General features: G+C 37.3%; 1 long non-coding RNA gene across 2 annotated transcripts in view; it reads left to right on the forward strand.

The window, feature by feature from the left end:
* The first annotated feature begins 8,127 nt into the window (after positions 1-8,127).
* Positions 8,128-16,091, forward strand: part of LOC138176254 (uncharacterized) — a 110,779-nt gene continuing 102,815 nt past the window's right edge. For both annotated transcript variants that reach the window (XR_011172199.1, XR_011172198.1), the window contains exons 1-2: positions 8,128-8,219; positions 8,394-8,509. This is a non-coding gene — a long non-coding RNA (uncharacterized lncRNA). The remainder of the gene's footprint in view (positions 8,220-8,393; positions 8,510-16,091) is intronic.

Genomic DNA, 16,091 nt, shown 5'->3' on the forward strand with positions numbered 1-16,091 from the left:
GTGTGTGTGTGTGTGTGTGTGTGTGTGTGTGTGTGTGTGTGTGTGTGTGTTGGGGGTGTTGTAGCCATATTTCACTGCTGACTTTTATTGAACTTTCAGTTGACTAAACTGCCAGATCTTTTCAATATAAATGACCTAGTTCTACTTCTCCTATCCTGTACTTGTGCATTTTTTTAACCCAAGTATAGAACTTTACATTTATTCTTTGGTGTTCATTCTAGCCAATTGAGACTTTTTGGATCCTAATTCTGTCTCATTGCTTCTTGCATATTTGGTAAACATGCAATTCTCTGTAGCTTATCTCTATGATCATACTGGGCTAGGATCCAGAAGTAGTTGTTTACCATTTTTGCCTTTTGGATAATTCAGCTTAATTAAATGGACAGTTCTCTTCTCCAAGTTAAATGTTAAACATCTCCATTTCCTTCTCTCTCCTTCTATAGGCCTGGCTCTCTGCCAGACGCTGAACATTTTCTATGTGCCCAGCTGCATGTGTGGCGCCATGGGGATTACGAAAGACAGGGTCTGTACCCTCAAGAAGAGTGGGATTTATTTGAGAAGATAAGAACACACAGAAAACTGTACAGTAACATTACAAGACACTACATGACTGTGTTGAGATGAAAGGTATAGATATTATGTGCTGCACATGTTCAGAGGGAGGGATGAATGGAGGCTAGTGTAGTTGGGGAATCCTTCATAGAAAATTTGGGCACGAGTTGAGCCTTAAAAGAGATGTATGATCAGTACAGATGGAGGAAGAAAAGGAGAGGAAAAAAATAAACAAAAAACTTTGTGAGCCAAGGAGAAAAAAACCCAACAGGCTGGAGAAAAGACTTTGTTTCAGAGACAAATTTGAACGGGCAAAGGATTAGGAGGACTACCTAGTAGAAAAAATATTTAATCTCTATCAACTATCTTTCAATTCAATAAGAAAAAATTTTCAATGCAACCTACAACGATAACATAGGCCCTCTTCTCAAGGAATTTGCAATCACATATAAATGAGAATATCTACCATGGACCCTTTCTGGAAGGCAGTTCTCCATGTGTGTGTGGAGTATCTAAGACAACTAATCCAAGCTTTTATGATAATAGGGGAGATGATTATCCTGGCATTTTCTAATACTAGATAAAACCAGGCAGCCAAAGACACAGGTGCCCTAGGAAACATTAGTGGCATTTATCAGAAGCACTCTGCCCACTCTAGTCATGTAGATGTTTTTCTTTCCTTTCTCCTTTCTTTTTCCTTTTCTTCTTTATCTATTTTTTCTCCCCCTTTTCTTCATCTAACAAATCAATTGACAAGCATTTATTAAGCCTCTACTATGTTTCAGGCACAATAAGGGCACAAAAACAAAAGTGGAACAGTCACCCCCATCCAAGGATGATGATGATGATGATGGTGAAGATAACATAATAGCTAACATTTATATAGCACTTACTACTTGCCAGGCACTATGATAAAGCACTTTACAGTTTTTATCTCATTTGATCCTTACACTGAGCTTGGGAGATAGGTGCTATTATCAGCTTCATTTTACAGATGAAAAAAAAAAACTAAGGAAAACAGAGGTTAAATAACTTGCCCAGGTCATAGTTAGTATCTGAGTTCAGATTTGAACTGAGGTATTCTTAGCTCCAGGGCTGAGCTCTAACCATCGCACCACCTAGCTTACATTCTATTGGAGAAATTCAAGTGAATTAGGCCTTCCAGTAGCATCCATGAATAATGCTGAGCCCTGGAAGCAGCACTTGGTTCAAAAAGATGGATGAATTCTGGAATAGAGAGGTCTTCTCTACATTCCTTCCAATCTTCTCATCCTCATTTACATAGTATTGGGCAGCTCAAGAATGAATAACTATTATCCCTGTTTTACAGAAGAAGAAAGTAATGCAGAGAACTTGAATGCAGCTAGATGAACTGACTTATCCAAGATTATTTGGTAAACCTCACTCAAGACAAAACAAACTTCCCCCAAATAGCTTCAAGTCAAGTCAAGCATTTATTTAGCATCCTTTGTGATCCAGACACTGTGTTGTGTTAGGAATAAAAAGAAAGGCAGAGACAGATTCTGCCTTTCAAGGCTGTAAGAAGTTATTTGTTATTCTCTGTGTTCTGCAGAAGACATTTGTTAAGATCACTTGCTCAAAGTCAGTGGCAGGCCTGGAGCTAGAGCCTAGATCTCCTTACCATGTTCTAGGTATAGCTACAAAGACAAAATGAAATGGACAGTTGAGAGAGCCATTAAAATCTTTCAGGCAAGTACCTTTCCAAGTTTGAAAAAGTAGTTTTTAGCTGGAACTATCCCAGTTTTCATGAATACAATCCATAGAATAATCAATCAAATATTTACTTCACTTTGATAGATACAGATTGACTGTCCCAAACACTGTCCACCAGAGTATAGTTTATGAAATTTATTAAACACATAAACCTGCATAGAAGAAAGAGCTAAACCTATCAGTAATTATTTTTGTAAAAAAATAGCTCAAGGCTATCTGTCCTCCTCAAGGTACTTCTAAGATTAAAACTTCCTACCTTCAGTGGGAGGCATATCATACCTAAGAGGACAAGGATGAGTAAAAGAAGTTCTACTCCTACCTGTTACCTCCTCGGTGAAGGTCATCAAAGACAGAGCAAGAGTCTCGTGATAAAGCAGAGCCAATGTTTCTGAAAGACAAGGTACATAGCAATGTGTGGCCACTCTGGCTGCTCCCATATGGATCGAACTTTCTATATATAAGACTGAGGGGAAATAAACTTACTATCAGCTTTAATAACTAACTTTCATTAACTTTTATAACAATGGAGAGACTGCACTGTGGTCTTGACCTTTGAGACTCTGATCTCAAAGTAGAAATGATATGACAAGCAGCTTCCCTGAGTTCCTTAGAAAGCTGTGAAACTGAAGATTGATATGTCTTTGTGAATGACCTTGGTCGGTTTCCGGCCATTTGTATAACAAATATCTATATAAGAGTTTGAAGCTTGGAATAGATATACATATCCCCCTTACTTTATCTTGTGCAGTTCTGACTGATATCACAAATTAAGTTAGGGGCTCAGAGGGCACGTTTAAGGTCAGAGAGAATTTCAAAGCAGGGAAAGGACCATAGTAGAGACCATCTAGAACATGCTTCATTTTACAGCTAAAGAAATTGAGACCTAGAGCATATAAGTCGACCTGCTCAAAGCTACATAGGTAATAAGGACATAAACTCGAAAGAACTCAGGTCTTCTGATTTCCAATCTAGTTCTTATTCCATTCAAAAGCCAATTCTGTCTGTGGCATGCTTCAGAGATGCACAAGGGTACACAGGTCAGATTCTGGTACAATGATTACCCTGGAAACAAAAGTGCTTCATAATGATATGATTTGCCAGTCTCATTCAATGATATACCTTTTTAATTAATAATGACAAATACAATTTCAGTAAAAGAGTATTTTGTTGCTTGGAGTCTCTTCACAAAATACCAAAAACTGAAGGGAATCTCAGAGGCTAACTAATACAAAACAATTGAACTAGCTGGCCTTTAAGGTCTCTTCCAACTCGAGATCTAAGATCCTGTGACATTACTGACAAGTGGCTGGTTAGTGAGTCTCTGCTTGATGAAATGAGGAGCCTACTATGTTTTCAGGCTGCCCATTTGACATTTGAATGACCATAATTGTTGGGAAATGTTTCTACCTCGCTAAAATTTCCATTCATTATTCCCAGTTTTGCCCACAGAGGTCAAGCAGAACGAATTTAATCCCTCTTACACATGATAGATATTTAAATCCTTGAAAGCAATTGATCACAGACCTATTATATCTTTTTTTTTTCCAAGACAAACATCCCCAGGTTCTTCATATGGGATCTGGTTGTGATCTAGTTTGCGAATGTCTTTCCTAAAATGTGTTACCCTTTTGGTATATTCCTCTTTTAGTTATACTCTCTGCTTCACATAAGTTTCTAAGTTCTTTTCATGTTTCTTGGAATTGTTCCCTATTTGCAATTTCTTATGGCACAATAAAATTCCATTATATACGCATATCACAGTCTATTCAGCCATCCTCCTATTAATGGGCATTTTGTTTCCTTTTTTTTTTGCTAGCACAAATGTGCTGTTATTGTTATGACTGTTTTGATATAAATATGGGAGCTGATGACTTGAAGAGGTTTTGCTGAACAACATACATAGGAAAAGCAGCAATGTGGCTAGGTCAGTGAAGCAATGACCTTAACCTCCTTGGCTTAGCTTTTTTTTTTTTTGGTGCTGGCTTAGATTTGTTTTCAAAATAGATGCAGTCTGTTGGGTTTTCAGAATTAGCCATACAACTCTGTAGGGTTTTTGTGTCAGATTTCCATTGAAATGAATTTGGGGAATACTGGGTTTCCAATATAATTTTTTTTTGTTTGTTTTTTGGAGGGGGGAAGGCAGGGCAATTGGAGTTAAGGGATTTGCTCAAGGTCACATGGCTAGTAAGTGTTATGTATCTGAGGTCACATTTGAACTCAGGTCCTCTTGACTCCAGAGCTGGTGCTCTATTCACTGTGCCATCTAGCCACCCCTCCAATATAAATTTAGAAGGGAGTCATATAGATTTATCAAATAACCAGGAGGTTGAGTGAAAAAGATAGAACCAACCCTGAAGGTACTAGCCATTGGCCTAAGGAGCTTGGAATCTGCTGCTGATATGAGTAAAACTATGCAAGGAACAAAGAGATGCTCCTTTAGGGGTGGGGAGGGGAGAGGGCAGGGGCAGGAATGTGTAAAGTTTACCTCTTTCCCCCTGCCCCAGACTGCTACTCAGATGGGTATAAGGGCTACTGCTTTTGGAGTCTTACACTAAAAGACAAAGTCAGAGGCCACTTTTCTGATGAGGAAGAAAAACATTATGGCCAAGAACTGGCTAAAATTAAAAGCTCAATGTGAAAATCTGTTTTGCATATCTATACATGTTTATAATGGTCTTTATTTTTCTTGCCTTGTCAATGAGTGGGGAAGGGAGAGAATTTGGAACTGAAAATAAAATAAAATGGAAAGAAATGAAAAGCTGGCAGCAGAGAGATACTTCCTAACCATGTATTTAGGTGGCAGTGTCCAATAGATAAGATACATGTAGCACGTAGCATTTGGTGGAAATGATGCAGCAAAGAAAGCAGATTTAACTATAAATTCTGTGGAGTATCATCTGACAGAAACTTCATGCCTGGCAGAGAAAACACATCAGGAAAGACCTTCAGGGAGCAGTAACATCAGAAAATATCACCAGGTTAGGGCCCTGCCTGTTCCCTATATCTGTGCACCTCCACATAGGTATTCTGGTTGCATATTATTTTTTCTATGTGCATTCATTCTTCCTCCTGAAGTGTGTGTATTTTGATGAAAGTGTGCCCTAGGTTTATAGAAGAAATGTATTGTTGCAATTCTTACTATGTTGTTTCATTAGATAGACAATTTTGCTTTAAACTGTGTCCTCTGGCTGCGTGACCAATAAAGGTAAACACTTTGGTGGGAAGGTAATGAATATAGAAAATTTGAACCTTCCCTTTTATGTTGGACCTACTCTGTGAGTTGGTATATATATCCATATCTCCTTTTTTCTTTTTGGCCATTGTCCTCTTTATGGATCATTTCCCCAAGTGAATTGGTAAGTAACCCCAGATGTTATGTGTATGATAGCTTTTTTGGGGGGGAGTTATTGCCTTCCTTGGGGATCATTTTTACTAATGGATTCTCTGGGTGAAAATGACAATTATAATGACTTTTATTGTATAATTTCATATTTTTTTCTCTAGAATGGTTAAACCATTTCACAAGTCTACCACTAAAATTCTCTCGAACCCAGACTAATTGCAATGACCATTTTTAGTTCCAGAAAGAAAAAAAAGCATCTCAATAGAGAGGTAAAGAGACTATAAGTGTGGAAGGATGTCATTGTCAGATGAAGTTACTTTTTTTGGTTGAGTGTCACTTAAATTTTTCTTTGTTACAAGGGAGAATTCAATGGAAGTAACATATTAAAATGTGAGTCTGATAAAAAGGCACAAATAGAAATTATAAATTGGGAAAAATAAAAATTAATAAGATACAAAACCTAGAACCATAGCAGTGGTAGGTCTAGGCTATAATACAGTGAGATGTTTGCTTCCCTTATCCTGGATATGATGCTCAATGCTGAACAAGACCACATTAGTGCTTTGTCTGCCATGTCATTGTTGATTCATATTGAACTCACAGTCCACTAAAATGGCAAGATCATTTTCAAGTTTTCTTGCCATGTCTCCTCTATCTTGACCTTAGGCAGTTGATTTGAACATGTTTATTCCTATTAAATTTCAACTTATTACCTTCATTCTATTGTTCTAGATGTCTAATCCATCAAACTATCCCTCTCAGCTTTGTCTCATATGAAAATTTATTGATTCATCCAATAGACATTTAGTAAATTTCTATAATGTACAGGGCTATCCATGACTTCATACAAGTTGCTGATTAAAAACTGTTGGACAGAAAAGCACTAAGGACAAATTTCTTGGGGATCTTGGAAGCTCTCCCAAGGTCCCAGGGTGGTGGTAACCCATTAATCACCAATTTTGATCTATTTGATCTATTCACTGAACCATTTAATCTACCTACCAGTGCTATCATCTAGCTTACATCACTCCATCTTGTCCATATCATGAAAAGCTTTGTTAAATGTCTTGCTGTAATTAAAGTATGTCATAAACATACATTTCCCTAATTGGAAAAAAATCCGCAAGACCTATTCTTGATGAACCTATGCAGTCTCATCATGATTCCCACTTCCCTTTTAAAATACTACGTAATGGTTCCAGGATGTTCTAGAATTTTACCAAGAATCAAAGTCAACTTTACCTGTTTATAGCTTCTCTCTCTCTCTCTCTCTCTCTCTCTCTCTCTCTGTTTCTGTTTCTGTCTCTGTCTCTGTCTCTCCCCCTCCCCCGTCTGTCTTTCTCTGTTTTCAGTCCTATAGTACATTCCCATTCTCTACTATTTTTTCAAGATCACTGAATTAAAAAATCATCAATGCTATCTGCTATATTGTTATAAGTAGACTTGATTCTGGCCTTTATGCACTAAAATGATATAATATAATTAATTTTTATTATCTGCCTATTATTTATTATCTAATTATATTTATTATAATTTCTATTATATATTATTTTTATTATCTCTTATGTTTCCAGCTTTTAATTTCTTTCAATTTTATTTTCAGTTCCAAATTTTCTCCCTTACCCACTCATTGAGAAGGCAAGAAAAATAAGACTATTATAAATATGTATTTTTATTATTATCTAAACATATGGCCACAATACTCCTGAGTAGCCCTAGCCAGATTAAAATATAGGAAATGGGAAATATTTAACAAAATAAACAAAAATACAATAGAACACAGATAATGTTACTGTGTGGTTTTCTAAGTTAATATTCAGTCTTCAGGGATTCTTATGTACAGTTTTGTGTCCCCCATTTCTTTTTGAGTTTGACACCATTAATCTAAGTCATTTGTGCAGTATTGAGTCAGATTCCCTGCATTTTGATTAGATTTGGCTACCAAGGATAAATGAATATAGCTACTAACTATTTAAATAATAATTTTATCAGGGATAACATTGTTCTTTGACATTCAAGTAATAATTATCTTTTTGAAACTTCATATTTAAAAGTTACAAGCCATGTTGAAAGAACATTCAATTCTGTTTATTTATGAACAACCATTAGGGAATATGACAGTTTGCTGCTCTTGTCTGTGCCATGAAGGGTGGCACTAGAGTAAATTCCAATTGTCAAGAAGGAGAATTCTCTCCCATGGTCACATTTCTTCACTAAAGACTCTTAGGAAAAAGAAGGATGGAAGGAAATGGATTGGCATCTGAAAGTCTAGAATAGAGTTTGAGAAAAAATATATGAAAAAACCTAAACCCAACTGTCATTTCTTCTGACCAAATTTAGAACTCGAGATTTTTAGGGAAGAATATGATGAGAAATTAAGAAAAGACCCATTGTGAACACATGCTTCCTGATTCTCCAATAAGCAGAAGAGATTGGGCTAATGTCAATTGATAGAAAAGAAGTTCTTCACAGGTACAAATGGGTGTGGTGGGGTGTGGTGGGGAGCAGTAGGACTTGATTTTCAAACATTTACTACAGGTACAATATGTACAGGCTGAAAAGTCACTGTACTCTTGGTACAACCCCAAGGGTAAGTCACATTTCTTTTATGGCTTATGGTTGCTTCAATTCATTTTACTATTTCCTAAAGTATGGTGTTTCATGCAGCAATATTGGAATGAAGAAATAACTTTTATATGTTTAAAATATAACAACATAGTATCATAACTACAGCTCTTTTTCTTTTTTCTTTTTTTAAAAATAGCTATGGTCCCCCTCCCAATGCAGCATTACTCATTTGGGAGGCAGAAGTGGTAAAACAAGGAGTGTGTAGCAATGTGATAGGAAGATTGAACTGGTCATTTAAGATCATATTCTGAGGTATGAAACATTTTTACTTGAACTGTCATTACGTAAAGGAGTGGTTTCATATGAATTTAAAGATTTTTATATTTTCAGAGGAGATGAACTGAATTGTTCTGTCTTCCTTCTTATTTCCAGTTCCAAAGACCTTTTCTACCTACTCATTTTCCTTAAACTTTTTGCTGCATGTGACATCATTGAGTTCCTTCTTCTGAAACTCTCTCCCTTGGCTTCCTAGTCACTTTATACTCCTATTTCTCTCTGATCACTCTTTTCCCATCTCCTTTGTTGTACTCCTTTTTCTACTCATTCTGAAACTATGGTTCCCCAGTTTCTTGGATAAGGGTCTTATATATCAGATATATAGAGAACTTTGTCAAATTTATAAGAATATTAGTCATTTCCCAATTGATATATAATCAAGGGATATAAATAGGCAGTTTTGTGATGAAGAAATCAAAGCTATGTAGTCATATGAAAAAATTTCTTTAAATCATTATCGATTGGAGAAGTGCAAATTAAAACAGCTTTGAGATATCATCTCACACTTACCCAAATGACTAAAATGATAAAAGGAGAAAATGACAAATGTTGGAGGGGGTGTGAAAAAAATTGGGGCACTAATACATTGTTGGTAGAATTGTGAACTGATCCAACCATTTTGGAGAGCAATCTGGAGTTATGCCCAAAGAGTTATAAAACTATGTATATCCTTTTACCCAGCAATAACACTATTAGGTCTGTTTTCCAAGCTAATTAGGAAAAAAGAAAAGAACTTCTATGTTCTAAAATATTTATAGCAGCTCTCTTTGTGGTGGCAAAGAAACAGAAACTAAGAGGACCCCCATCATATGGGGAATGGCTAAACAAGTTGTGGTATATAATTGTGATGAAATACCACTGTTTTCTAAGAAATTATAGGCAGGTTGATTTTTAGAAAAAACATAGACTTGCATGAAATAATGAAGAGTAAAATGAGCAGAATCAAGAAAACATTGTATATAGTAAAAGCAATACTGTTCAAGGAATAACTATGAACAACTAAGTTATTCTGAGTATTAAAAACATTCAGATCACCTATGAAGGAAGATGTTAACTACTTCCAGAGAAAGAACTTATAAATAGATATATATGGTTTTACATAGAAATAGATATAGATAAATATGTGTCTGTCATAAGGTATTATATCTCTGTTAAATGGACACCTTCTCTAGTGTGGGGTGGGATGGGAGGAAGTGAGACAGTTTGGAAATTGAAATCGAATAAAAAATAAATTAAATTTTAAAGAATACACAGAAGAGAATGGAAGCAAATTCAGAAAGGGACATAAGCAATCAGGGCAGTTTTGTTGCTGTGTATGAATACATTTTAAAAAAGCAACTCAGACTACAGAATAGAAGCTCAGAGTTTCTCTTACAGTCCTTGTTTTCTTGTGGGAAAGATGGAGAAGTGAGCTAGATAATAATGTGGTTAGTTGTTTTTCAGTATTGGATCAATGGCAGAACCAAAGAGCAGTCAATAGTGGTTCAGTGTCATCTTGGAAGGAGGCTTTCAGTGGCAGCCCCAGGGATCTGTGCTTAGCCATGTGCTCTTTACTTGTCTTGGTAAAAGCATAGAAAGCATGCTTGTCAAATTTGCTGATAATTTTAAATTGTGAGCTCCTGGAAGGCAGGACTTCTTATACTTTCTTTGTGTCCCGTGCTTAGCACAGTGCCTGGTACATAGTAAGCGCTTAATAAATATATATTGACTCTGAGAAAACAGAAAACTAGGAGGGATAAATGAAACATGTTATGACATTAGATCACTGAACCCACTCCAGCAATAGGCAACATAGTATGTAGAATGAGCACTGGATCTGGAGTCAGCGGCCTGAGGTTTGAATTCTGGCTGTCATATTACCTATATTGCCTCAAGAAAAACATATAACTTCCCTGGGCCTCAGTTCCTTAGCTATAACATGAGAGGGTTGAACTAGATGACTCCTAAGGCCTCTTCCAGTTCTAAATCTGTAATTCTATGAAAATGAAATTTAATAGTCTTAGAAGTGTAAAGTATTAGAGTTGGGTTCAAAAGTCCAAGATGGGGGTGATATGGCTAGATGTTCATCTGAACAAGAGCTCTGGGTCTGAGTGTACTTTAAGCTCAATATAAGTCATTGGTGTAAAATGAGGCTGGTAATTGGGATTAGTAAAAATAAAAATGTGATTTTTTCCCCCATCTTGGACTTCCTGAAATCTGTCCACTGGCCATTTAGGGCCCCTTGACCCCAGGTTAACACAGCCCTCCTCACTTAAATCCAATTCACTTGCAATTCATGGCATCACCTTCTTGATGCTGTGGTCCTCTTTGAGAACAAACGACAAATAATAACAACAACAACAACACAAAATCATCGGTGTGATATAGCTGCCAAAAAAAAAAGTGTATGTGATCTTCAGCTTCACTGACAAGCAGAATATCCAGGGAGAGAGTCAATAATCCTGTTTTCTTCCTTGGTCATACCAAACTTGGAGCTCTAGTCTCAACGTGGTGTCACACTTTAGGAAGGACATTGATAAATTAGACAGAGTATAGGTATGGGAAAGAAAATGACGATAAAGAGCCTTGAGATCATGTAACATAAGTTTAGGTTAAAGGAATTAAGGATGTTTAACTTGGAAAAGAAAAGGCTCAGGGGAAATATGCTAGTTGATTTTAAACGTTAAAAGATTGTCACCTAAGGCAGGGAACTGATGTGTTCCTGATCCAGTTTAGGAGCAATGGGTGGAAGCTGCAGAATAGTAAATTTAGTCTTCTTGTCAAGAAAAACTTTCTAATAATTGTTGGTGTTTGGTCATTTTCAGTTGCGTCTGACTCTTTGTGGTCCCATTTGGGGTTTTCGTGGCAACAGTACTAAAGTGGTTTGTCATTTCCTTCTCCAGCTCATTTTACAGAGGAGGAAACTCAGACAAACAGGGTAAAGTGACTCATCCAGGATTATATAGCTATTAAGAATCGGAGGCCAGATCTGAACTCAGGAAGATGAGTCTTCCTGACTCTAGGCCTAGCACGCATTGTGCTACCTAGCTGCCCCTTCTAATAATCAGAGGCATCCCAACCTAGCCTAGACTGCCTTGGAAGATAATGGGTTCCTTCTGGGTATAGATTTTCAAGGAAAAGCCTCATGAGTGCCTGTCAGAGGTTTTGCAGGGATATTCTTGTTAAGGTATGGCTCGGACTAGGGGGTCTTTGAAGTCCCTTCCAGTTCTCGGACTGTGTGGATACCACTTTGACTATCTCACAGCCCTTCTTAATATCCTATGCCCAATACCAAAATAACCTTGTTGCTCCCCAACTTTTCTTTCTACAACCCTAAATTGATGCCAGTGAGGCTTTGTGAAAAGAAACTCTAATAGGGAATTAAAACAGCATCTATTTTGGGGGTAGAAAATGATACTATATTGTATAGTGCAAAGAACACTGGGATGTACAGTTAGGACACCGTGATTCAAATCCCAGAATCCTTAGCTACAACAATTACTCACTAAGTAACTACCAGTAAGCTTGGTATAGTGCTCTGAGTATTACCTTATCTCTAAAATAGGAATAATAATTGTTCAGTCATTCAGCCACATCCAATTCCTTGTAACCTCATGAACTTTTTCATGGGATTTTCTTGACAAAGATACTGGAGTGGTTTGCCATTTCTTTCTGGAGTGTTTCCCCACTTTATAGATAAGGAACTGAGGCAAATAGGGGTTAAGTGACTTGCCCAGGATCACACAGTTAGTAAATGTCTGAGGCCAGATTTGAACTCAGACCTTCTTGACACCAGGCTTGGTGTTCTATTGCATCACATAGATGCCCAGCAATAACCATACTTTGATGTAAATCTAACAAATTACAAGCATTGGTTTAATTCCTACTATGTGCTAGGCACTGTATTAAGCACTAGAAATACAAAGAGAAAAAAAGGAAATGATCTACCAGAAGGGGTATACATTCTACTAGAGCAGATATTCTTTTTTTTTTTTTTAAAGCAATTGGGGTTAAGTAACTTGCTCAAGGTTACATGGCCAGGTGTTTCTGGGTGGGTGCTAAGTGTCTGAGCCTGGATTTGATCCCAGGTCATCCCGACTCTGGGGCTGGTGCTCTTACTCACTGTGCCACCTGGCCGCCCCCATATATAATTTTGTTCTATATCCAATGCACAGTATTTTTTATTCTTTTTCTTTTGGAGGGCAACTGGGGTTAAGTGACTTGCCCAGAGTCACACAGCTAATGTGTTAAGTGTCTGAGGTCACATTTGAACTCACGTCCTCTTGCCTCCAGGGCCGGTGCTCTATTCACTGCACCACCTAGCCACCCCCAAGAGCAGATATTCTTAACCTGGGGAAAAGGGGCCCTAAATGGCAAGTGGATAGATTTCAGGAAGTCCAAGATGGGGAAAAATCACATTTTTGTTTTTACTAATCCCAAACTGAAATTGAGCAGTTCACCAATTATTTAAAAATGTGATTCAGAGAAGAAACCCATAGGTTTCATGCCAAAGGGGTCCATGACACAAAAAATGTTAAAAGTCCCTATAGTAGGGAAAACAATATGGATGTAGATGGCTGGCAGGAGCAAGTGTTAATAGGCCATATAGTTACTATAATAGGCCATAAGTAATTGTGTGCAATATACATACAGAGCAAATACAGAGTAATTGCAAGGAGGGTTAGAGCACTGAAACTGGGGTTCAGGGGATCAAGTAACCACATAAGAGCTACATAACCTACTTCACTGGGTTGTCAAAAAGAGAGCACTTTGTAAACCCTAAAGGGCAATGTAATGTTTTATATAAATGGGTTACTCAGTGCTAGACACATAGCACTTAATAATGCTTCATCTCTCAATAAATGAATTATTATTATAGCAATATTCATAACAGCATGGTTAGACAGTAGATAGAGCACTGGCCCGAAATCAGGAAGTCTTGAGTTCAGATCCAGCCTCAGACACTAACTAGCTCTGTGACTCTGTACGATTCATTTAACCTGCTTTGCTTCAGTTTCCTTATCTATAAAATGAGCTGGAGAATGAAATGGGAAACCACTCCAGTAACTTTACCAAGAAAATCCCAAATGGGGTCATGAAGAGTTGGACATACCTGAAGCAACTGAATGACAACAGTCATGACAGGACAAAAATAGTCCTTTGATTTTAAGATTCCCTTGGGGCTTCTCTCCTCTGCCTTGAACTCTCCAGGAACACAGACCCTTCTCTCTTTATTCCAGTAAGACTCATCTCTTTATTTTCTCCCACAGATCATGCATATTTTCATGTCAAATGGCCTCCTTTTGTTCTCTGCCAATACAATTCTTATGTTTCAAAGTTCAGCTCAAGCCTCTCCCCCTCCATGAAACCTAAGTACCCTAGCTCAATATGAATTTAACTTAAAATCCAAATTTCCTCGTGTTGTAGTGGTATCAGCCCAACCTAATCAAACCAGAATTTATTAAGGTCCTACTATGTACAAGACACTGTGCTGGGTGCTGAGTACACAAATACAAACAAAAAAATCCTTAAGGAGTTTCTAAATCTACCTAGAATTTAACTTTACTCAATTTAGTGCCTAATTATTGTTTGCTTTATATTTATTGCTTTGTTTTTTTTTTATCAGTTTCATCCTTCAGTTTGACTATAAGCAACCCAAATAAATAAATAACTGATATTTACATGGTATTTTAAGGTAGACCCTTATGGTGATAACAGTGTCAGATTAGCAAAGGATTGGGATGCAAAGGGAGGGTGAGAAAGAATACTGTTGTAAAGAAGCGTGCCCTGCATATAGTGATGAACTGGGAAGGGGGGGGGAGTGCTGGTTGCATAATTCTAGCTATGGTGAAATATATTCATTATCTCTGTTAGCTCTCTTAGGCAAGTACTATTCTCACCATTTCAAAGATGACAAAATTGAGGTTCATAGAAGTGCACTGATTTGTCCACGATTACAGAGCTAGTAAGAATTCATGGCAGGATTTGAACTCAAGTCTTTCCTGCTTTCAAATCCAGTGGTATTTCTACTATGCTGTTATGCCTTTCTACAAATAACTGACATCCATTTAACACTGAACAGAATCATTTTGTATTCTCCTTTCAGATGTTTAATTCCTTTATGATCATATCACAAAATAACTTCCATAAGATTTCTTTCATAGGAGATTTTTTAAAAAGTCTTTTTTTGTATCAGGGCAAAGACATGTCTCCATGGGAAAACTACAATAAAATTAAAGTACAGTGTGATGAAATTTAAAGTTAGCCTGAGTAATCTTAGACCCAGAAATATCCCACTTTCCCCAATGCAATCTCTTCTTCTCCTCATTTTTATTTGGACTACTTGTCAAGTTGGATTTAAATTCAAAACATCCTATGGATAAGGAACTTTGAATAAATAAATGGTAAATTATTTGCAAACAACCAACCCAATATGCAGAAAACCCCATTATTTTACAGAATTTTAAGCAAGTAATCTATTTCACTTCTCTGGTTTAGAAAATGTGTTAGGTACCTTGGTTTGGGGTAGCTAGGTGGTACAGTGGATAGAGTGCCAGGCCTGGAGTCAGAAAGACTCATATTTCTCAGTTCAAATCTGGCCTGAGACACTTACTAGTTGGGTAACCTTGGGTAACTCACCCTGTTAGCCTCAGTTTCCTTATCTGTAAAATGACTTGGAGAAGGGAATGGCACCTACACCAGTATCTTTGCCAAGAAAATCCCAAATGGGGTCAGGAAGAGTTGGACACAACTGAATAGCAACACAAATCTCCCCATTACTTACTAAGATTAGATGTAAATTTAATTTAATTTAAAACAAATCCTTTGTTTTGATTCAAAGTCTTTCACATCTTGTCCAAAACCTCTTTTATGCATACATTCATTTTGTTATATTTGTTTATTGCTCATCTTTAAAATAATCTGGAGAAGGAAATGGCAGACCACTCCAATATCTTTGTCAAGAAAACCCCGAATGGGGTCACGAAGAGTTGGACCTGACTGAAAGGACTGAACAATAACAAGAAAAGCTTGGTTTGGGGTTACTTGTCTTCATGTCTGAATCCATATACATTCCATAGGCTCACTGGCAGAGGTGGGGAATTGGAATACTCCGCTCCTCATTGCTACTTCAAGATTCTCTTCCTACCTTCATCACTCAGTAACCTCTCCTCTTTTGAAGTTAATGTTCATCTCTACCACCCAGTCAAAATCCCAGTAGCTGTTGTTTACAGACCCTCCCCTGCCCCTCCAGGTTACTCCCCTTTCTTTGTCAATAAGTTATGTACATAGCTTACAACTTGTCTCTCTTCCTTAACTCCTGTCCTTCTATTGGGGGCTTCACCATACATATTGACTTTTCCTCAAACACCTAATTCACTCAATACCTCGACCTACTCACCTCCCATGAGCTGCTCCTACACCCTACCTCAGTCACACACAAAGATGGTTTTACCCTTGATCTTGCCATCAACCACAAATGAACCACTTTTGTATTCAAGAATCCCCAAATTCCCTTATCTCACTGTAATCTATTGACTTTCTACCTCTCTCTGCCTTCCTTCTCCCCCCCCCCATTTTC

This window comes from Petaurus breviceps, unplaced genomic scaffold (genome assembly GCF_028583685.1).
Source record: "Petaurus breviceps papuanus isolate PSGF00001 unplaced genomic scaffold, PetGlider_PUasm1.0 84, whole genome shotgun sequence".
In the NCBI taxonomy this organism is placed as follows: domain Eukaryota; kingdom Metazoa; phylum Chordata; class Mammalia; order Diprotodontia; family Petauridae; genus Petaurus; species Petaurus breviceps.